This window comes from Arachis ipaensis, chromosome B1, assembly GCF_059453495.1.
Source record: "Arachis ipaensis isolate K30076 ecotype BB chromosome B1, ASM5945349v1, whole genome shotgun sequence".
Taxonomy (NCBI): domain Eukaryota; kingdom Viridiplantae; phylum Streptophyta; class Magnoliopsida; order Fabales; family Fabaceae; genus Arachis; species Arachis ipaensis.
The window spans coordinates 47,650,987-47,674,278 of record NC_142436.1 but is presented as its reverse complement, the minus strand read 5'-3'; the positions used below and the strand labels follow the sequence as shown (position 1 = coordinate 47,674,278).

The window sequence follows — 23,292 nt, the reverse complement described above, 5'->3', positions numbered from 1 at the left end:
ACAAAAGATAAGATAAGATAAGATAACTAACTTATCTTATCCAAAGAAGGTCACATCTCACTACTATAAATACACTTGAGCACCCAGGTATAACTCATACTCTGATTCTACAATAAACCTGCTTAATACTCGTGCTAACTTAAGCATCGGAGTCTCTTGCAGGTACCCCCCACCCTCCGGTGACCAAGGATCAGCAGTGAAGCAAGTCCAACAAGTCGGACACAACAGCTCTGGCCGCCACCAGCCAGCCGGACACACCATCTCCGACCAATACAGAAGATCTCATCCAAGATCGACCTCCAGTTTCAGGTAACCCTCGGAACAGGTGATAACATGCAAAAGCCTTAAGAACATCAAGCAACAGGAAAGACGAAAGGGTTCATGCAAAAGGGCGAAGAAACTCCTAGAACACATATTACAACAGCAATCAGGCACAGCAAAAGCAGAAAGATCCAAACTTTCTCCAAACAAAATCAAAACTTTCTCAAAACCAGACAGGAAAATGACGTGAGAAAGGAAGAAAAACCAACCTGAACAGAGAAAGAAGCCTCAAAGGAGATTGAAGATGGAAAGATGGAATCACTGATGAGAGAACTTTTTACGTGGTCTAGAAATTTGCGGATAAATCCTCGTTGCAAGTATAGTTTCTAAACCTTCAAAAGTCCTTTCATACAAACGTTTTGGTTGTCACAAGTAACAAACCCCTAAATAAATTTATAACCGAAGTATTCAAACCTCGGGTCGTCTTCTCAAGGAACTGCAGGAAAGTATGTTCTTATTATTGGTTATGGAGATTGTAAATTGGGGTTTTGAGAATGAGGAGCGAATAGTCTAATTAGCAAATAAAGTAAATGAAGAAAAGTAATTTAAATGGCAAGTAAGATAAACAAATGACTGTAAATACTTTTGGCAAGGTATGAGAAATTAGAGGTCCTATCCTAGTTATCCTTATCAATGATAATGAGAATTGAATCTTAATTCCACTTTGTTAACCTTTACTAAGATAAAGGAAGGTCAAGGGATTAATTGGTTTGATCTTCAAATCCTATTTATTTCCTAAGAAAAGATTGGGATTATTGAAGTTTAATTTAATTAGCAAAGATAACAATTATCATTCATGTTTGAGTTTGATAACTCCTGAGTTACTGATTTCTTAACCAAGACCAAAAGGAGAAAAGTAAATCTACTGGAATAAAAGTGTCTTCAGATGGGAATAACAATAATGTAAATAAAATAAAGCAAGATTAAACTGAAATACCTCAAATAACATTAATTCAAAAGAGTAATCTGTAACATGAATGTAGCATAAGCCAAATAGGCAACATAACTAATATAAGCATTAAAGTATCTGAAAGTAAGAGATAAATATAAAGTAAAAGAACATTGAACCTGGGATCGAGAGTCACTCCTAAAACTAAGAGAAATCCTAAATCCTAATCCTAAAAGAGAAGAGAGAGGAGAGAACCTCTCTCTAAACTAAATCTAAATCATGAAAACTAACTAAAGTCGAGTCTCCCCTTGAATGGATGCATTCCCCCACTTCATAACCTCTGGTCTATGCCTTTTGGACTTGGATTTGGGCCAAAAAGGGCTTCAGAATTCGCTGGGAGCATTTTCTGCAATTTCTGGTGCGTGGCCTGTGTCACGCGTCCGCGTGGGTCACGCGGTCGCATCATTCAGAATTTTTCTTGTCACGCGGTCGCGTCAGTCATGCGACCACGTCATATGTGTTCTACTTAAGGCGCGCGGTCGCGTCAGACATGCGGCTGCGTCGCTGCTTCTTCATGCTTGGCATGCGTCCGCGTCGCCCATGCGATCGCGTGAATGCCAGTTTCTTCACAAACTCCATTTTATGCTTTCCTTCCATTTTTGTATGTTTCCTTTCCATCCTTTAAGTCATTCATGCCTTAGAAGATCTGAAACTACTCAACACACTAATCACGGCATCGAATGGAAATAAAGGTAATTAAAATAATTAATTTTAAAGCATAGGAAACATGTTTTTCACATACATCACATAATAAGGAATGGAAAGTAAAACCATGCAATTAATATGAATAAGTGGATGAAGGATTGAATAAATCACTCAAACTAAGCATAAAATATATCATAAAATATGGGCCCAGAGAATCGCCAAAATGATGCTGAGGCAAAATGCAGGCGAAAACAGAAAGCGAGAAAGTGAAGGGAGAAGTTACAAAGAAAGACGAAGAAGAGAAACCGTTTTTTGATCGTGAATTTCGAAAATAAAAGCCAAAGAAATGGGCAATCAAAACCAATTAATGAAGGTATTTAAAGCTTCGTATATTCCCAAAACCAAAGCGCTGGTATAAAAATGCGCGCTCTTAGAGGAAAACGTTCCACATTCAAAAAGGTTCTACAAAGAAAGGAATCGAAAAAATGCTCGAGTTCGGCTTCACTAGAGAAAGATTGAAGTCAAGGACTCGACCTCAAAGCAGAAGACCGAGCTCGAGCAGGGGCACTGTTCACACCCTTAGCCGAGCTATCCGACCCGAGATGTTCAGTGACAAAGCGACCGACCTCTTCAGGTCAGGCTATCCGACCTCTTCTCAAAGAGGTCGGCCAAAAAGAACAGGAAAGTCCAATAAAGGGCCCAAATAGAGGAACACAACCCAAATCCACAGGCCGTCCAAGCCTATAGAGATAAGGGTGGTTCCCTTGAAGATAAGCTGACCTCAACTCAAAGATAAAGATAAGATAAGATAACTAACTTATCTTATCTAGAAAGGTCACTCTACAACCACTATAAATATACTGGAGCACCTAGGTATAACTCATACTCTGATTCTACTAAAAACCTGCTTAATACCCGTGCTAACTTAAGCATCGGAGTCTCTTGCAGGTACCCCCACCCTCCGGTGACCAAGGATCAGAAGTGCAACTAGTCCAACAAGTCGGACGCAACAGCCCTGGCCGCCACCAGCCAGCCGGACACGTCATCTCCGACCAGTACAAAAGATCTCATCTGAGATCGGTCTACAGTTTCAGGTAACCCTCGGAACATCGGCCGGTGAGGGATCATCCCAGGTTTAGTTGAAGCCGGCCATACCAAACTCGCCGGGGGTGAGGAAGGTAATCCCTACTCCCCAAGTTCGTTTGGCTAATCCTCCTCAAGTTTTTGTTGCCACTTCTGGTGCTCCTCCGAATAAAAAACAAAAAACAACTGAGCCTTTCAACCTTGATGCCCCTGACTTTGACGCGGTTGAGTTTGTCGATCAGCAGATTGGTCCTTATGGTACCCTTCCTACCGATGATGTCTCTCTCCTTCGCCACTTGGATTTTATTACTCGGAGTAGTGTCAAGATGGCGCATATGGGAGCTGCCATGTACCGAACTGCCCAAGACCTCCCTCTTCATGCTACCAAAGCTTTTATGGAGGAGGCTAAGCAAGAGTTCGACCGTATAAAGGGTTTAAAGGAGGAGCTCCAGGTGAAAGTGACCAAATTGGAGAAGGAATTGGAGACCGAAAAGGCTAGTTCTGTTGCTTTGGCGGCTTCTATGAGGTTGGCTGAGGATACCGCTTTGAGGCACAAGGATAGCTATGTTACGGTCTAGAGGGAAGTGATGCGTCTCAGGGAGGAGTTGGAGTCTGCCCGGGTTGATTATGCTGAGCTCCAGGGTCACCTCGTAGGCAGTGTAAATGCTACTTATGACAACCTGAAGGATCAAGTTCGAGTTCTTGCTCCCGAGGTCGACCTTACTCTCTTCAGTCTGGACAATGTTGTAAAGGATGGCAAGATTGTCCCTGATGACCCTGATGACGACGATGTTGAACCTTCCCCTGTGCTTGCTGCAAAAACCTCCGAAATGCCGACTTCTTCCACTCCTTCAGCTGAGGTCGATCGTCCCGTGTCAGATCCTGACTGTCAAATATTGAATCGGGATGATGGGACTGTGGATGCTGTGCCTATTCAGACTCGCCCTCCTTCACCTCGTGCTACCGAAAGGCCTTCGGGTCTTTCCTGATTACGTGAATGCTTTGTGTAGATAGCCCGTCTTGTGGGCTTTTTAAACTCTTTATTTTGTAAATGGTGTTTGCTGACTGTTGACACTCTTTTAGTTGCTTGTTTAGCAACTTTATTTTGAAAAACAAAGTAGTTTCCAAGCTTTTGGGGCTGATTTTGGTGGCCTCTGAAGCTTGTTATAACTTTATGTTTTTATATCATGTCTGTTTTCACTCGACTTGGCACCTTTCTGTCTTTTGGGAATGTTGGAGCCTTGTTTGCTCTACCTCTTTGGATTGCTTTAATACTTGTAGCTTTGATTCCTTTGAGGCTTCTGAAGTTATTTCTAGTAATCCTGTTTCTTAGACCTTGTTCAGGTCTCTTTCAGGGATTATTTATAATTTATGTTTTGGGCCAACTTCGTCATGTCGGGCCTTTCTTAGTTATTTTTGTAATCCTCTTTCTTGGACCTTGTGCATGTCTCTTTCAGGGATTACTTCTATAACTTTATGTTTTGGGCCGACTTCGTCATGTCGGGCTCTTCTAAGTTATTTTTGTAATCCTCTTTCTTGGACCTTGTGCAGGTCTCTTTCAGGGATTACTTCTATAACTTTATGTTTTGGGCCGACTTCGTCATGTCGGGCCCTTCTAAGTTATTTTTGTAATCCTCTTTTTTGGACCTTGTGCAGGTCTCTTTCAGGGATTACTTCTATAACTATATGTTTTGGGCCGACTTCGTCATGTCGGGCCCTTCTAAGTTATTTTTGTAATCCTCTTTTTTGGACCTTGTGCATGTCTCTTTCAGGGATTACTTCTATAACTTTATGCTTTGGGCTGACTTCGTTATGTCGAGCCTTTCTAAGTTATAGTAATCCTCTTTTATAGGGTTGGCCAGACCTCTTTCCAGGATTTACTTATAACTTTGGTCAACTTGGTCCGACTTCTTAGCGTCGGCCAGTCTTTAAGTTATTATTTAGCAATCCATCTTATCAAGACCTCGTCAGGTCCTTTCTCCGGATCACTTTCGATAACTTCTTGCATTATTCTGTTTTCATCTTTGCCGATTTCTAGAAGGTGGGTTCAATCCTTGTTTAGTCGACCTTTAGATGAATTTGGTTTTCATCTTTGTTGGTCTTTATCATGATCGTGCAGTGAATTTGTATTTCACTTTCTACCGATCTGTTGCTTTATAATCGGGCGATGAATGTTTCAGATTAATGCGTCTTGAAAACTTGTAGAACATCTAATATATTTTATTTAAAAGAAAATGCAAATATGTACATGCGGAGTTTTTATCCTTTTAAGTCGGATAATTCGTGGATCTCAACATGGTGCCTCATTAAAAAACCTTTTCAGGAAAAAGAGTGCATCCTATGCTAAGATCCTTTACCATCCTAGCTATAGTACCTTCTTAGGTTGCAGGCGTGCCACGATCTGGGAAGCTCTCGCCCCTCGAGTTCGGACAGTCTGTAGTAGCCCTTCCCAAGTACTTCTATGACTCAGTAGGGTCCTTTCCAGTTTGCTGCCAACTTTCCTTCTCCAGGTCGAGTTGCTCCGATATCATTTCGGATTAGGATAAGATCATTTTTAGCAAAACCTTGTGGCACTACCTTTTGATTGTATCTAGAAGCCATTCGACGTTTTAGTGCTTCTTCCCTGATCCGAGCTCTCTCTTGGATTTCAGGAAGTACGTCGAGCTCTTCCCTTTGAAGTTGGAAGTTGGCCTCTTCATTGTAATGGACCACTCTAGGCGACCCCTCTTCGATCTCTACTGGGATCATTGCCTCCATTTCATATGCTAACCGGAAGGGTGATTCCTTTGTGGTAGAATGTGGCGTTGTTCGATATGCCCATAGGACTTGTGGGAGCTCTTCAGCCCAGGCTCCCTTTACGTCCTGTAATCTTCGTTTTAGCCCAGCCAATACCACTTTGTTGGCGGCTTCAGCTTGTTCGTTGGCTTGAGGATGTTCTACGGAAGTGAATTGGTGTTTTATATTCAAGTCGGCCACTAACTTTCTGAAGCCTGCATCTGTGAAGTGGGTGCCATTATCTGTGGTGATGGAGTATGGGACCCCGAACCTTGTGACAATATTTCTATATAGGAATTTTCGACTTCTTTGAGCAGTGGCATTAGCTAGGGGTTCTGCCTCGATCCACTTTGTAAAGTAGTCTACCCCTACTATGAGGAATTTAACTTGACCCGATCCCTGAGGGAAGGGTCCGAGAAGGTCGAGTCCCCATTTTGCAAATGGCCATGGTGAGGTCACGCTGATGAGTTTCTCTGGCGGGGCGATGTGAAAGTTGCCATGTTTCTGGCATGGTAGACATGTCCTTACAAACTCTGTGGCCTCCTTTTGTAGAGTTGGCCAATAAAATCCTGCCCGGAGTACTTTTTTGGTAAGTGCTTGTGCTCCGAGATGGTTGCCACAAATGCCACTGTGTATTTCTTCTAAAACTTGCTTTGTATTGGAAGTCGGCACACATTTTAATAATGGTATTGAAATCCCTCTTTTGTATAGAGTATTATTTATGATAGTGTAGTGTTGTGCCTCCCGCTTTAACCTCTTTGCCTCCTTTTCATCTGTGGGGAGTGTTTCTGTTTTGAGGTAGTTAATTATGGGGGTCATCCATCCTTGATCCTGACCTGTTATGGCTAGGACTTTTTCTTCTTCTGAGATGGACGGACTTTGCAGTATTTCTTGGATAAGGCTCCTATTGTTGCCCCCTGGTTTGGTGCTGGCTAGCTTTGAGAGTGCGTCAGCTCGGGCATTCTATTTGCGGGGTATGTGGTGGATCTCATATTTCCGAAATTGTCCGAGCTGTTCCCTGGTTTTACCCAGGTACTTTTTCATAGTGGGATCCTTGGCTTGGTAGCTCCCCGTTATTTGTGAAGTGGCCACCTGTGAGTCGCTGAAGATAATGAGCCTTTGAGCTCCGACCTCTTTAGCTAGCTTCAAACCAGCTAGTAGTGCTTCATATTCCGCCTGGTTGTTTGAGGCAGGGAACCCGAATTTGAGGGAAAGTTCAATTTGGGTTCCTTGGTTGCTTTCAATTATCACACCTGCGCCGCTTCCAGTCTTATTTGAGGAACCGTCCACGTAGAGATTCCATTCCGTGGGGGTTTCCGGAGTGTCTGTAAATTCTGCAATGAAGTCGGCTAAGTATTGTGATTTGATGGCTGTCCGAGCTTCGTATTGAAGGTCGAACTCAGACAACTCGACTGCCCATTGCAAGATTCTGCCTGCTAGATCTGTTTTCTGCAATATCCCTTTTATGGGCTGGTTGGTCCGAACCTTAATAGTGTGCTTGGAAGTACGGGCGAAGTCGTCGAGATGTTAGTATGAGAGCATAGGCAAGTTTCTCTATTTTTTGGTAGTTCAGCTCAGACCCTTGTAGTGCTTTACTGATGAAGTATACAGGTTGTTGCCCCTTGTCGTCCTCTCGGACTAGTGCTGAGGCTACTGCCCGACTTCCTACTGCGAAGTACAATATGAGTGGCTCTCCCTCTCGTGGTCGAGTTAGGATAGGCGGTTTCCCCAGGAATCTTTTGAAATCTTGGAAGGCTTGCTCGCACTCCGTTGTCCATTCAAACTTTTTTCCCTTTCTTAGAGTGGCGTAGAAGGGGAGAGACCTTATTGCTGATCCCGCTAGAAATCTGGACAAGGCTGCCAACCTCCCGTTGAGTTGTTGTACCTCTTTGACACAAGTTGGGCTCTTCATGTCGAGTATGGCCTGGCATTTATTCAGATTTGCCTCGATTTCTCTTTGTGTGAGCATAAAACCCAAGAATTTGCCAGCTTCTACTGCAAAGGTGCATTTTGCAGGATTGAGTCGCATGCCATGCTTTCTTATAGTGTCGAACACTTGGGCCAGGTCGGACAATAATGTCTCTTCGCTTTGTGTCTTTATCAACATGTCGTCCACATAGACCTCCATGATCTTTTCGATATGATCTGAAAAGACTTTATTCATTAACCTTTGATAAGTAGCTCCCGCGTTTTTAAGACCAAAAGGCATTACGATGTAGCAGTAGTTTACTTTTGGTGTTAGAAACGAGGTTTTTTCTTGATCAGGTGGATACATTGGGATTTGATTGTATCCAGAATATGCATCCATAAACGAGAGATTTTTATATCCGGATGAGGCATCCACCAGAGCGTCGATACTTGGGAGTGGATAAGGATCTTTTGGGCAGGCTTTGTTGAGATTAGTGTAGTCAGTGCACATTCGCCACTTCTCATTTGACTTTTTCACCAAGACGATGTTAGCTAGCCATAGTGGGTACTTGACTTCTCTTATGAATCCTGCCTCCAGTAGGGCTTGTACCTGCTCTTCCACAGCTTGGAATCGTTCTGGCCCGAGTTTTCTTCGTCTCTACTGTACTGGCCGAGATCCTGGGTAGACCGCCAACTTGTGGCACATTAGTTTGGGGTCTATACCTGGCATGTCTGCAGCTTTCCATGCAAAGAGATCGACGTTATCTCGTAAGAACTGTACAAGTGATTCTTTATGTCTCCTCTTAGAATCGTTCCAATATTGGTTGTTTTGTCTGGGATGTCTCCGATCTGGACTTTCTCTACTTCACCTTCAGGTTGTGGACGGAGCTCTTCTCGCCTCTGAACTCCACCAAGTTCAATTGTGTGGAATTCTTCTCCTCTGTCTCTGAGGTTTAGACTTTCGTTGTAACAATGGCGCGCCATCTTTTGATGTGGAGTTGAGACTATTGCGCCGAGTTGATTTAATGTTGTCCGACCTATTAAGGCATTATAGGCTGAACTCACGTCGACCACGATGTAGTCTATCTTGAGTGTTTTGGATTGGTTTCCTTTTCTGAAGGTTGTGTGTAGTGAGATGTATCCCAGTGGTTGCACTAGGGTGTCTCCCAGTCCGAACAAGCTGTTTGGATATGCTCTAAGCTCTTTTTCTTCTAAGCCGAGCTTGTTGAAGGCAGTTTTGAATAAGATGTCGGCAGAGCTCCCTTAGTCTATCAGTGTGTGGTAAATATTTGCATTTGCCAGTATAATGGTGATGACCATGGGATCGTCGTGTCCCGAGATGACACCTGATGCATCTTCTTTGGTAAACGTAATTGTCGGGATGTCGGGTGCTTCCTCCTTTCCCTCGACATGATATACTTCTTTGAGATATCTTTTGCGAGATGATTTGGAGATTCCCCCTCCTGTAAATCCTCCATGTATCATATGGACATGTCTTTCTAGTGTACGAGGTGATTGCCCGGTTCGTCCAACATCCTCGTCCCTTCTTCTTTTTCTTTGTTCATCGTCCCAGGTGGCCAGATACCGATCTAGTTTTCCCTCTCTTACTAATTTTTCTATGACATTTTTTAAGTCAAAACATTCGTTGGTGGAATGCCCATGGACTCGATGGTATTCAAAATATTCGGTCCGATTTCCTCCTTCTTTTTTGCCTTTGAGTGGTCGAGCTGGAGGTATTTTTTCTGTGTGGCAGACTTCTTTGTAGACATCTACAAGGGACACCCGAAGAGGGGATAATTATGATATTTTTTAATTTTTTTCCCATGTCGATCTTCCTTCTTTTTGGACTCTTTATCCTTGTCCCATGGGGGATAGGTGAATCTGGATTTTGAGGTCTCTCCTAGGAGGGAATTTTCCTCCACGTTGATGTATTTCTCTGCTCGTTCTTGCACTTTATTCAGAGATGTGGGGTATTTCTTCGATATGGATTGGCTAAAAGGTCCCTCTCGTAGGCATTGATGAGGCCCATGATGGCGGCCTCTGTTGGTAGACTTTGTATATCTAGACATGTTTTATTGAATCTTTCCATGTAGTTGCAAAGACTTTCCCGATCTCCTTGCTTGATTCCTAATAGACTGGGGGCGTGCTTAGCCTTGTCTTTTTGGATGGAGAATCTGGCCAGGAACTTTTTGGCTAAGTCGTCAAAGCTTGAGATGGACCTCGGAGGTAAATTGTTGAACCATATAATTACTATCTTTGTAAGAGTTGTTGGAAATGCTTTGCAGCGAACTGCATCTGAGGCGTCGGTGAGGTACATTCTACTTCTGAAATTGCTGAGGTGATGGTTGGGGTCTGTAGTGCCATCGTACAAAGCCATATCCGGAAGTTTGAAGTCCTTATGGATTTTGGTCTTCATGATCTCCCTAGTGAATGGATCTTGATCCTTGCGAGAGTTGTCCTCAGGAGTGGACCGAGTACCTTTGGTTTTGAGATCGGCTTCGAGTTTTAGAAGTTTATCTTCTAACTCTCGGCGTCGCCTTACCTCCTTTTGTAGATCCTTCCCAACTTCTCGTTGATGCTGGCTTTCTTTTTCAAGTTGCTTTAAACGGTCTTGAAGTGCTTCTAATACTCCCGGATTTGACGAGTTTTTGTCCCTGTTGGATTCCAGGGTATCTTTTAGTGTAGTGTCCGCGTTTTTGTGCAGTGTTCTATCTTCTGGATCTGAATCGTGGTCGTTGTCATGGTCGTCCGCCATGGTGATGGGATGACTTCCAGGTCCCCGGCAACGGCGCCAATGTTCCGAGAGTTACCTGAAACTGTAGGTTGATCTCGAATGAGATCTTCTGTACTGGTCGGAGATGACGTGTCCGGCTGGCGGGTGGCGGCCGGAGCTGTCCTGTCCGACTTATTGGACTGGCTGGTGCTGCTGATCATTTGTCACCGGAGGGTGGTGCTACCTGCAAGGGACTCTGATGCTTAAGTTAGCAAGGGTATTAAGCAGGTTTTTAGTAGAATCAGAGTATGAGTTATACCTGGGTGCTCCAATGTATTTATAATGGTGTAGAGTGACCTTCTTAGATAAGACAAGTTAGTTATCTTATCTTATCTTATCTTATCTTATCTTATCTTATCTTATCTTATCTTTGAGCGAGGTCATCTTATCTTCAAGGGAACCGCCCTTATCTCTAGAGCCTTGGGCTACCTTTAGGATTTGGGTCGTGTTCCTCTGTTGGGCCCTTATTGGGCCTTTCCTGGTGATTTGGCCGAACTCTTTGAAAAAAAGTCAGATGGCCTGACTTGAAGAGGTCGGTCGTCTCGTCAGTAGAACATCTCGGGTCGGACAGCTCGACCCAGGGTATGAACAATCGGTATAATCAATGAACATTCTCCACTTTCCATTTTGTCTTTTCACCAATACCACGTTAGTTAACCATAGTGGATATTTTACCTCCCTTATAAACCTTGCCTCCAATAAGGCTTCTACTTATTCTTCTATGACATGTGTTTGCTCTGGTCCGAGCTTTCTGTGCTTCTGCTGAACAGGTCAGGAACCTGGGTACATAGCAAGCCTATGGCACACCAGGTCGGGATCTATACTGGGCATGTCTAGGGTTTCCAGGCTTTTTCCTCAATAATTTGATGAGTTGTTTCTTTAGGCTCTCCTCCAGGTTCTCCCCTATGCTCGTTTTCTTGTCGGGGTGGTCTCTGATTTGTATCTCTTCCATTTTACCCTAAGGTTGAGGTCGTAGTTCTTCTTGAACTTGGAGTCCACCTAACTCAATCGTATTGACTTCTTTGCCTTCCGAGTTGCCCTTCAAACTAAGGCTCTCATTATAGGATTTTCTTGCTAACTTTTGATCTCCTTTGATGGTGGCAATCCCTTCAGTTGTCGAAAATTTTATGCAAAGATGTGGGGTGGAAACAATAGCCGCAAGTCGATTTAAAGTCATCCAATCTATTAGGCCATTGTAGGCTGAGCTTACATGACTACTATAAAGTCGACACTTAGTCTCCTTTACCTAGCACATTTTTCGAAGGTGGTGTACAATGAGATGTAACCCAGAGGTCGTATTGGGGTGTCTCCCAGTCCGAAAAGGCTGTCTGGGTATGCCCTTAGATCTTTTTCCTCTAGCCCGACCTCGTCAAAGGCAGGTTTGAATAGAATATCCACCGAGCTACCTTGGTTTACCGAGGTTCAATGGAGGTTGGTGATGAGTCCATATTTAACGGTAAATTTTGGCTTGAATTGGACGGATTTCATCATATAAACTCACACTTAATCACTAAAATAGCATATTTTGTTATTCCTCTCTAATTTGAACCTAAATGTGAAAAAATGTATTTTTGTACTTAAATTTATCATTTTAATTCCACTTTTATTCCATTCGGTGCCATGATATATTTTGTGAGTGATTCCAAGCCCAATAGGCAAAAATGGCTAGGCAAGAGTGGAAGGAAGCATGCAAAATGGGAGATTTCATGAAGAAAACAAAGGAGAAGCACACAGTCAAGTGTGCGTACGCACAACCCTCTGTGCGTACGCACAAGTGAAGAATCAGCAAGTGTGCATACGCACACATCTGTGCGTACGCACAAGTACCAGCGCGTAACTTCATTAATGAAGCACGTGGCTCACGATTTTAGGGGCTTCTTGGCCCAATTTTTGGTGTTTTTAAAGCTGATTGGGTGCTATATCAAGGGTACTTCATTTCATATCAAAAGCGGAGCTCAGTTTTACATTTCATAATACACTATTAGGAGTAGGAGTAGTTTTAGGTTAGCTTAGAAAATTCTTTCTTAGGCTTTTATTAGGGTTTATAGTATAGTTGCTCATCTACAATTTTGATCTTGGATTTTAGTTACCTCTTTTTTAAGTACTCTTTAATTCTCTCTTTAATTATATTACATTTACTCTTGCTTTCTTATAATAGAAGTTATTTTGTTAGTTGCTCAATTTTGATTTCTTGAATCTTTTGTTTATGAATTTGGTCTTTTATGATTTATATATGCTTAATTGAGTTTTTATTGTTGATATTATGAATAGTTTGGTACAGTTTTCATTTTCCTTTGCAATTTGCCATGTTTTGTTATTTTGCCCACCAAGTGTTTGTGAAAATGCCACTTGAAAATTTTGAGTAGATTTTCATACCTTGGCTTGAAAAATGAGTTCCTAGGATACTAGAGTCATAATGTTCAATATTTAGTGGTAATTCTTGGGTTGTTATTTGACTCTTGTTTCCATTAATGCTAGCTTTTTACTAAGTTAATTAGTAAATTAGCTAGGACTTTTGGATTAAGGTCAATTATGCTTGCTTGACTTACTCCTCGATGTTAGGGGTTGACGAAGTGAGATTAACTCATTATAATTGCCATAGTTGTGGTTATGACGATGATAGAATTTCTTAATTCTCATTCCCAAGTCAAGGCTCTTTTATGTATTTATTACATTTTCACTACTTTTGATCTTATCTTCTTTTAATTTGCTTTAATTGCCTTTTAATCTTTAGTAGTTTTTTTATCCTTTAGTTCTTTTTAAATTTCCGTTATATGATTGACAACCTCCGTATTTCACAACCAAAAGTATGCGCCTAATTTGCATAGTCCGAGGGAAGACGACCCGAGACTTAAAACTCCCGATTTATAGTTGTTTTGGATTGTGACCATTTATATTTTGGTTCGGAACTATACTTGCAACGAAACTATTTTGTGAAATTCCGAGTCGACGTTTGGTTCTTCATCTAGTTTTTGGCACCGTTGCTGGGGACTATGCAATTGGTGTCGTATTTTTTGTTGTTGTAAATATGTGAATAGTATAAATAGCTTACTTTTTGGTTATTTGGTTGTTTTCATCAATACTTAGGTGTTTGTTTTTCTTGTTTATTGATGTCTTTTGTTTTTATTTTTTACTTTCTCTATGAGTTATCACCCTTGTTGCTTGGAGTTTGGGTGTGATTATATTGTAGGGTATGATGACTTCAAATTTGGATTCCATTATGGAATGGGAGAATCAATTGAGGGAGGAACCGTATGCGTATGAGCAACACTCATGGCAACCACCTCTCCCATGTTACAATGAGCCCAACCCTCCCTAAAGTTCATACCAAACCCAAATATATGAACGGTATCTCATACACAACCCTTAACTACCAAACCTTTAAGCACCACACCTTCCACCTCTATGGAATCTGAATGTTTATATCCCTTGCTACCAACCATATGAACCATCACCTCCTTACACACCACCTCAATACACTCACCACATAACACACCTTTCAACTAAACAACCTTTCTCCCAATCATTGAACCTTCTTTTTCACCTAAATGTGAAGTTCTCCAACCCTTGCCCCAAGAACAATAAGACCTTCAAGCTTTTCTCCAAGAGTAAGAAGAATTCTGAAAGAAGTAAGGGGAGTTCATGGCTACCATAGCCGAAGCGGTGGACAGCTTGGCCCTACTACGCTCAAGCAATTAAGACGTCCCCCTTGAGGAATATGGAGAATCAACTAAGGAGTGTTGTGAGGAGGAGAACATGGAGTCTAAAATAGAAGAAGTAGAGTTAAGGCTTGAGTCACAAGAGGAGGAAGGTAAAACAATTGAACCGAAAGAGGTAAATGAAGAATTGAGGGAACTTGATCAAGAAGTGGATTCCATCATCAATGATTTTTTGTCCACCTTGATCGATCCCCTCAATGATCTTGATTAACCTTCCCCCTTTGAGTTTGAGAGAGATATGGAAGTAGACTTCACACAACCTCCTAAGTATAGATTGAATGGTAGTAGGGAAAACTTAGAGAAAGTTGGTAAGGAAGAGCTAGAAAAGGGTGGTAAGGAAGAGGTAGACACCCAAGAAGTAAAGGCATTCATGCAAGAGTCCAATAGAATGACTCCAATCCAAGGGCAATTTGAGTGGGTAACAATATCCTCAATGAGCTTCATAGGTCCACATCAATTTGCTATCTTGGAAACGGATCACTAACTTAAGATCCTTCTTGAAGTGTTCAATAATGAAGAAATGGGTGTTGGTTGCCAAAGGAGTTAAAGGCTCACCAAGGAAGCCAAATCAAGAAGTAGAATTCGAAAGTGGTGCAAGGTTCAATTAGGAGGAGTCCAAGATTTAATTGGGTGCTTCAAAGGTGATTTGGGAGTTTGTTCATCCAAGTGCAAGAGCAAGGATCAACAAGAGGATAAGCGAAAAACTAGAGTATGGGATCCCGGTATAAGTTCCAATGATCAACAATCTTGGGTCCTAATTGCTTGCTTGAGAGCTTGATGTACTTCGTTTGGGATCCCGGAGGATTTTGGAAGAGCAAACATGGGTGGCAACTGGTATGCGAAATTGTTACTCTGAGGTTGTAAAATTTGTTGTTCGTCCTCTCGCTGGCAATGGTGCCAATAACTGGTGCACAATACCATGGTCCAAACATAACTTCACAACTTCGCATAACTAACCAGCAAGTGCACTGGGTCGTCCAAGTAATAAAACCTTACGTGAGTAAGGGTCGATCCACGGAGATCGTTGGTATGAAGCAAGCTATGGCCATCTTGTAAATCTCAGTCAGACGGATATCAAATGGTTATAGTATTTTCGAATAATAATAATAATAAATAAACAGAAAATAAAGATAGAAATACTTATGTAATTCATTGGTGAGAATTTCAGATAAGCGTATAGAGATGCGTCCGTTCCTCTGAACCTCTGCTTTCCTGCTGTCTTCATCCAATCAGTCTTACCCCTTTCCATGGCAAGCTTTCTGTAAGGGCATCACCGTTGTCAATGGCTACATCCCGTCCTCTCTTGTGAAAATGGTCCAAATGCTCTGTCACGGCATGGCTAATCATCTGGAGGTTCTCGATCATACTGGAATAGGATTCACCCTCCTTTTGCGTCTGTCACTACGCCCAGCACTCGCGAGTTTGAAGTTCGTCACAGCCATCCCTTCCCAGATCCTACTCAAAATACCACAGACAACGTTTAGACTTTCCGGATCTCAAGAATGGCCATCCATGGGTTCTAACTTATACCACGAAGATACTAATAACTCGGACTCGGTCCCCTGTATTAGATATCTAAGAGATATTCATTCTAGCTTGTTTGCATGTAGAACGGAAGTGTTTGTCAGGCACGCGTTCATAAGTGAGAATGATGATGAGCATCACATAATCATCACATTCATCATGTTCTTGGGAACGAATGGATATCTTAGAAGCGGAATAAGTTGAATTGAATAGAAAAACAGTGGTACTTTACATTAAATCATGAGGAACAGCAGAGCTCCACACCTTAATCTATGGAGTGCAGAAACTCTACCGTTTGAAAATACATAAGTGATAATGGTCCAGGCATGGCCAAATGGCCAGCCCCCATGAAAGTCTAAGATAGCATAAAACTGATCAAAGATCCCTAATACAATAGTAAAAAGTCCTCTTTATACTAAACTAGTTACTAGGGTTTACAGAAGTAAGTAATTGATGCATAAATCAACTTCCGGGACCCACTTGGTGTGTGCTTGGGCTGAGCTTGAAGTTTACACGTGGAGAGGTCATTCTTGGAGTTGAACGCCAGTTTGTAACGTGTTTCTGGCGTTCAACTCTGGTTTGTGACGTGTTTCTGGCGTTTAACTCCAGGCTGTAGCGTAGAACTGGCGTTCAACGCCCTTTTGCATCGTATAAACTCGGCCAAAGTATGGACTATTATATATTTCTGGAAAGCCCTGGATGTCTACTTTCCAACGTAATTGGAAGCGTGCCATTTTGAGTTCTGTAGCTCCAGAAAATCTACTTTGAGTGCAGGGAGGTCAGAATCCAACAGCATCAGCAGTCCTTCTTCTACCCCTGAATCTGATTTTTGCTCAAGTCCCTCAATTTCAGCCAGAAAATACCTGAAATCACAGAAAAACACACAAACTCATAGTAAAGTCTAGAAATGTGAATTTAACATAAAAACTAATGAAAACATCCCTAAAAGTAACTAGATCCTACTAAAAATATACTAAAAACAATGCCAAAAAGCGTATAAATTATCCGCTCATCACAACACCAAACTTAAATTGTTGCTTGTCCCCAAGAAACTAAAAACAAAATAGGTTAAAAAAAGTGAATATATAATGAATTCCAAACTTATCAATGAAGATTAGCTTCAATTAGATGAGCGGGACTTGTAGCATTTTTGCTTCTGAACAGTTTTGGCATCTCACTTTATCCTTTGGAGTTCAGAATGATTGGCATCTATAGGAACTCAGAATTCAGATAGTGTTATTGATTCTCTTAGTTCAGTATGTTGATTCTTGAACACAGCTATTTTATGAGTCTTGGTCGTGACCATAAGCATTTTGTTTTCCAGTATTACCACCGGATACATAAATGCCATAGACACATAATTGGGTGAACCTTTTCAGATTGTGACTCAGCTTTGCTAAAGTCCCCAATTAAAGGTGTACAGGGTTCTTAAGCACACTCTTTTTTGCTTTGGACCTTGACTTTAACCGCTCAGTCTCAAGTTTTCACTTGACACCTTCACGCCACAAGCACATGGTTAAGGACAGCTTGGTTTAGCCGCTTAGGCCAGAATTTTATTCCTTTAGGCCCTCCTATCCACTGATGCTCAAAGCCTTGGGATCCTTTTTATTACCCTTGCCTTTTGGTTTTAAGGGTTATTGGCTTTTTGCTCTTGCCTTTTGGTTTTAAGAGCTTTTGGCTTTTTTCTGCTTGCTTTTTCTTTTTCTATTTTTTTCGCCATTTTTTTCTGCAAGCTTTGTATTCACTGCTTTTTCTTGCTTCAAGAATCATTTTTATGATTTTTCAGATTATCAAATAACATGTCTCCTTGTCATCATTCTTTCAAGAGCCAACATATTTAACATTCATAAACAACAACTTCAAAAGACATATGCACTGTTCAAGCATTCATTCAGAAAACAAAAAGTATTGTCACCACATCAAAATAATTAAACTAGTTTCAAGGATGAATTCGAAACCATGTACTTCTTATTCTTTTGTTTTTAAAACATTTTTCATTTAAGAGAGGTGATGGATTCATATTCTCTACTTTAAGGCATAGACACTTAGACACTAATGATCATGTAATAAAGACACAAACATAGATAAATATTTAACATAAGAAAACGAAAAACAGAAAATTCAAGAACAAGGAATGAGTCCACCTTAGTGATGGTGGCGTTTCCTTCTTGAGGAACCAATGATGTCCTTGAGCTCTTCTATGTCTCTTCTTTGTCTTTGTTGCTCCTCCCTCATTTTTCTTTGATCTTCTCTATTTTCATGAAGGATGATGGAGTGCTCTTGATGTTGCACCCTTAGTTGCTCCCAATAATTGTGTGGAGGAAAATGTATCCCCTGAGATATCTCAGGGATCTCTTGATTTGCAGTCAAATGTTCTACCACTGAGCTATAGACCCTTAATGGAAGCTTTTGTCTTCCCTTTCCTCTTTTTAGAGGTTTCTCTGGCCTTAGGTGCCATCAATGGTTATGGAAAACAAAAAGCTTATGCTTTTACCACACCAAACTTAGAATATTGCTTACCCTTGAGCAAGAGAAGAAAGAATAGATGAAGAAGAAGATGTGGAAGAATCTAAGATTATGAGGAGGGAAGGTGGGGATCCTGTGGGGTCCACAGATCCTGAGATGATCCTGTGAGGTCCACAGATCTTGAGGTGTCAAGGATTTACATCCCTGCACCAATTAGGCATGTAAAATGCCTTTGCATGCAATTCTGGCATTTAAACGCCGAACTGATGCTTGTTTTGGGCGTTCAACGCCCAGATGCATCATGTTTCTGGTGTTGAACACCAGTTCTATGCTTGTTTCTGGCGTTGAACGCCAGCCAGATGCTCCTTACTGGCGTTTAAACGCCAGTAAGTCCTTCCTCCAGGGTGTGATTTTTCTTCTGCTGTTTTTGATTCTGTTTTCAGTTTTTCTATTTATTTTGTGACTCCACATGATCATGAACCTAATAAAACATGAAAGAACAAGAAAAATAAAATTAGATAAATAAAAATTGGGTTGCCTCCCAACAAGCGCTTCTTTAATGTCAATAGCTTGACAGTGGGCTCTCATGGAGCCACACAGGTGATCAGGTCAACTTTATAGACTCCCAACACCAAACTTAGAGTTTGACTGTGGGGGCTTTAGTTGACTCTGTACTGAGAGAAGCTTACTGTGCCTCTTTTCCATGTTTACAGAAGGATGTCCTTGAGTTTTAAACACAAGGGAGTCCTCATTCAATTGAATGACTAGTTCACCTCTGTCAACATCAATCACAGCTCTTGCTGTGGCTAGGAAGGGTCTTCCAAGAATGATGGATTCATCCTCATCCTTCCCAGTATCTAGGATTATGAAATCAATAGGGATGTAAAGGCCTTCAACCTTTACTAATATGTCCTCTACTTGTCCATAAGCCTATTTTCTGGAATTGTCTGCCATCTCTAATGAGATTTTAGTAGCTTGTACCTCAAAGATTCCCAGTTTCTCCATTACAGAGAGTGGCATGAGGTTTATTCCTGACCCAAGGTCACATAGAGCCTTCTCAAAGGTCATGGTGCCTATGGTACAAGGTATTAGGAACTTTCTAGGATCCTGTTTCTTCTGAGGCAATCTCAGTTGATCCAATGCATTTAGTTCATTGGTGAACAGGGGAGGTTCATCTCCCCAAGTCTCTTTACCAAATAAATTGGCATTCAGCTTCATGATTACACCAAGGAACTTGGCAACTTGCTCTTCAGTAACATCCCCATTCTCTTCAGAAAAGGAATACTCATCAGAGCTCATGAAGGGCGTAAGGAGGTTTAATGAAATCTCTATAGTCTCTAGATGAGCCTCAGAGTCCTTTGGTTCCTCAGAGGGACACTCCTTGTTGATCACTGGACGTCCCAGGAGGTCTTCCTTCTTGGAATTCACGTCCTCCCTTTCCTCCTTGGATTCGGCCATGATGGTTATATCAATGGCCTTGCACTCTCCTTTTGGATTTTCTTCTGTATTGCTTGGGAGGGTACTAGGAGGGGTATCAGTGATCTTCTTACTCAGCTGGCCCACTTGTGCCTCCAAATTTCTAATGGAGGACCTTGTTTCATTCATGAAACTCAGAGTGGCCTTAGATAGATCAGAGACTAAGTTTGCTAAATTAGAGGTATTTTGTTCAGAGTTCTCTGTCTGTTGCTGAGTAGATAATAGAAAAGGTTTACTATTGTTAAACTTGTTTCTTCCACCATTATTAAAGCCTTGTTGAGGCTTTTGTTGATCCTTCCATGAGAGATTTGGGTGATTTCTCCATGAGGGATTATAGGTATTTTCATATGGTTCACCCATGTAATTCACCTCTGCAATTGCAGGGTTCTCAGGATCATAAGCTTCTTCTTCAGAAGATGCCTCTTGAGTACTGTTGGATGCAGCTTGCATTCCATTCAGACTCTGAGAAATCATATTGACTTGCTGAGTCAATATTTTATTCTGAGCCAATATGGCATTCAGAGTATCAATTTCAAGAACTCCCTTCTTCTGAGGTGTCCCATTACTCACAGGATTCCTCTCAGAAGTGTACATGAACTGGTTGTTAGCAACCATGTCAATGAGTTCTTGAGCTTCTACAAGCGTTTTCTTTAGGTGAATGGATCCACCTGCAGAAGTATCCAATGACATCTTAGCTAATTCAGACAGACCATCATAGAATATATCCAGGATGGTCCATTCTGAAAGCATGTCAGAAGGACAATTTTTGGTCAGTTCCTTGTATCTCTCCCAAGCTTCATAGAGGGATTCACCTTCTTTTTGTCTGAAGGTTTGAACATCCACTCTAAGCTTACTCAACTTTTGAAGAGGAAAGAACTTGGCTAAGAAAGCCTTGACCAGCTTATCCCAAGAGTTCAGGCTATCTTTAGGTTGAGAATCCAACCATATTCTAGCTCTGTCTCTTACAGCAAACGGGAAAAGCATGAGCCTGTAGACTTCAGGATCTACTCCATTAGTCTTAACAGTATCACATATCTGCAAGAATTCAGTTAAGAACTGAAAAGGATCTTCAGATGGAAGTCCATGAAACTTGCAGTTTTGTTGCATCAGAGAAACTAATTGAGGTTTAAGCTCAAAATTGTTTGCTCCAATTGTAGGGATGGAGATGCTTCTTCCATGTAGATTGGAATTTGGTGCAGTAAAGTCACCAAGCATCTTCCTTGTATTATTATTATTTTTGGCTGCCATCTCCTCTTCCTGTTCAAAAATTCCTGTAAGGTTGTCTCTGGATTGTTGTATTTTAGCTTCTCTCAGTTTCCTTTTTTGAGTCCTTTCAGGTTCAAGATCTGCTTCAACAAGAATGTTCTTATCCTTGCTCCTGCTCATATGACAAAGAAGGGAATAACAAAGAAAATATGGAATCCTCTATGTCACAGTATAGAGATTCCTTTGTGTGAGTAAAAGAAGAAAAGAATGTAATGTAAAGAAGAATGGATAATCCAAACACAAGGGTGAGGATAGGAGCAGAGATATAAGGTGAAGAGAAGTGTTAGTAAGTAATTAAATAAATAGAAGAAGATGAGAGAGAGAAGTTTTCGAAAATAATTTTTGAAAAGGAGTTGATGATTTTCGAAAATTAAAGGGGAAATAAAATTAAAATTGAAATTTAAAACAATTAATTAATTAAAAAGAATTTTTTGACAAAGAGGGAAGTATTTTCGAAAATTAGAGAGGGATAGTTAGTTAGGTAGTTTTGAAAGAGATAAGAAACAAACAAAAAGTTAGTTAGTTAGTTGAAACAAATTTGAAAATCAATTTTGAAAAGATAAGAAGATAAGAAGTTAGAAAAGATATTTTAAAATCAAAATTTTTTTTTTGAAAAAGATATGATTTTTGAAAAAGATAAGATAAAAAGATATTTTTGAAAAGATATGATTGAAATTAGTTTTGAAAAAGATTTGATTTTTAAAATCACAATTAATGACTTGATTCACAAGAAATCACAAGATATGATTCTAGAACTTAAAGTTTGAATCTTTCTTAACAAGTAAGTAACAAACTTGAAATTTTTGAATCAAAACATTAATTGTTGAAGATATTTTCGAAAATTATGAGATAAAATTAAGAAAAAGATTTTTTTTTAATATTTTAAAAATTTTCGAAAATAAATAAGAAAAATAAAAAAGATATGATTTTTGAAAAAGATTTTGAAAAAGATAAGATTTTTAAATTGAAAATTTGATTTGACTCATAAGAAACAATTGAATTTTAAAAAATTTTGAAAAAGTCAATCCAAATTTTCGAAATTTATGAGAGGAAAAAAAAAGAAAGATATTTTTTTTATTTTTGAAATTTTTTATGATGAGAGAGAAAAACATGAAAAATGATGCAATGCATGAAAATTTTGGATCTAAACATGTGATGCATGCAAGAACATTATGAATGTCAGGATGAACACCAAGAACACTATGAATGTCAAGATGAACATCAAGAACTTATTTTTGAAAAATTTTCAAGAAAAGAAAACATGCAAGACACCAAACTTAGAAATTTTTCATGTATAGACACTATGAATGCAAGAATGCATATGAAAAACAAGAAAAGACACAAAACAAGAAAATATGAAGATCAAACAAGAAGACTGGCCAAGAACAACTTGAAGATCATGAAGAACACTATGAATGCATGAATTTTCGAAAAATGCAAAGAATTTTTTAAAAAAAATGCAATTGACACCAAACTTGAAATTGACTCAAGACTCAAACAAGAAACACAAAATATTTTTTATTTTTATGATTTTATGATTTTTTTGAATTTTTCAAAAATTAATGTGAAAAAAAAAATAAGAATTCCAAAATCTTTAAGAAGAATTCCAGGAATCTTTCAATATTAGCCTAAAGCTCCAATCCAAGGGTTAGACATGGCTTAATAGCCAGCCAAGCTTTAGAAGATACAAATCAGGCATATAACAGCTGATACTTCATCCAACTTCATATACATGCCTTTTATGTAGACAAGTGGAAGCCTCAATCCAAAAGAATTTGGATATGGCTTTACAGCCACCCAGGCTTCAACATGTTACCATGAAACTCTAGAATTCATTCTTAAAAATTTTGAATAATTTTCGAAAACAGATGAGAAATTTTTGAAAGAATTTTGAAAAATTTTTGAAAATAAAACAAAAAGAAAATTTACCTAATCTGAGCAACAAGATGGACCGTCAGTTGTCCAAACTCGAACAATCCCCGGCAACGGCGCCAAAAACTTGGTATGCGAAATTGTTACTCTGAGGTTGTAAAATTTGTTGTTCGTCCTCTCCCTGGCAATGGCGCCAATAACTGGTGCACAATACTATGGTCCAAACATAACTTCACAACTTCGCATAACTAACCAGCAAGTGCATTGGGTCGTCCAAGTAATAAAATCTTACGTGAGTAAGGGTCGATCCCACGGAGATTGTTGGTATGAAGCAAGCTATGGCCATCTTGTAAATCTCAGTCAGGCGGATATCAAATGGTTATAGTATTTTCGAATAATAATAATAAATAAACAGAAAATAAAGATAGAAATACTTATGTAATTCATTGGTGAGAATTTCAGATAAGCGTATAGAGATGCGTTCGTTCCTCTGAACCTATGCTTTCCTGCTGTCT

The 23,292-nt window shown here is 40.2% G+C and overlaps 1 non-coding gene across 1 annotated transcript; it reads left to right on the top strand.

The window, feature by feature from the left end:
* Positions 1–20,383: 20,383 nt before the first annotated feature.
* LOC148576470 (small nucleolar RNA R71) lies at positions 20,384–20,491 on the top strand. The gene has a single exon (XR_015904493.1). It is a non-coding gene; the product is annotated as a small nucleolar RNA R71 (small nucleolar RNA).
* The last annotated feature ends 2,801 nt before the right edge of the window (positions 20,492–23,292 follow it).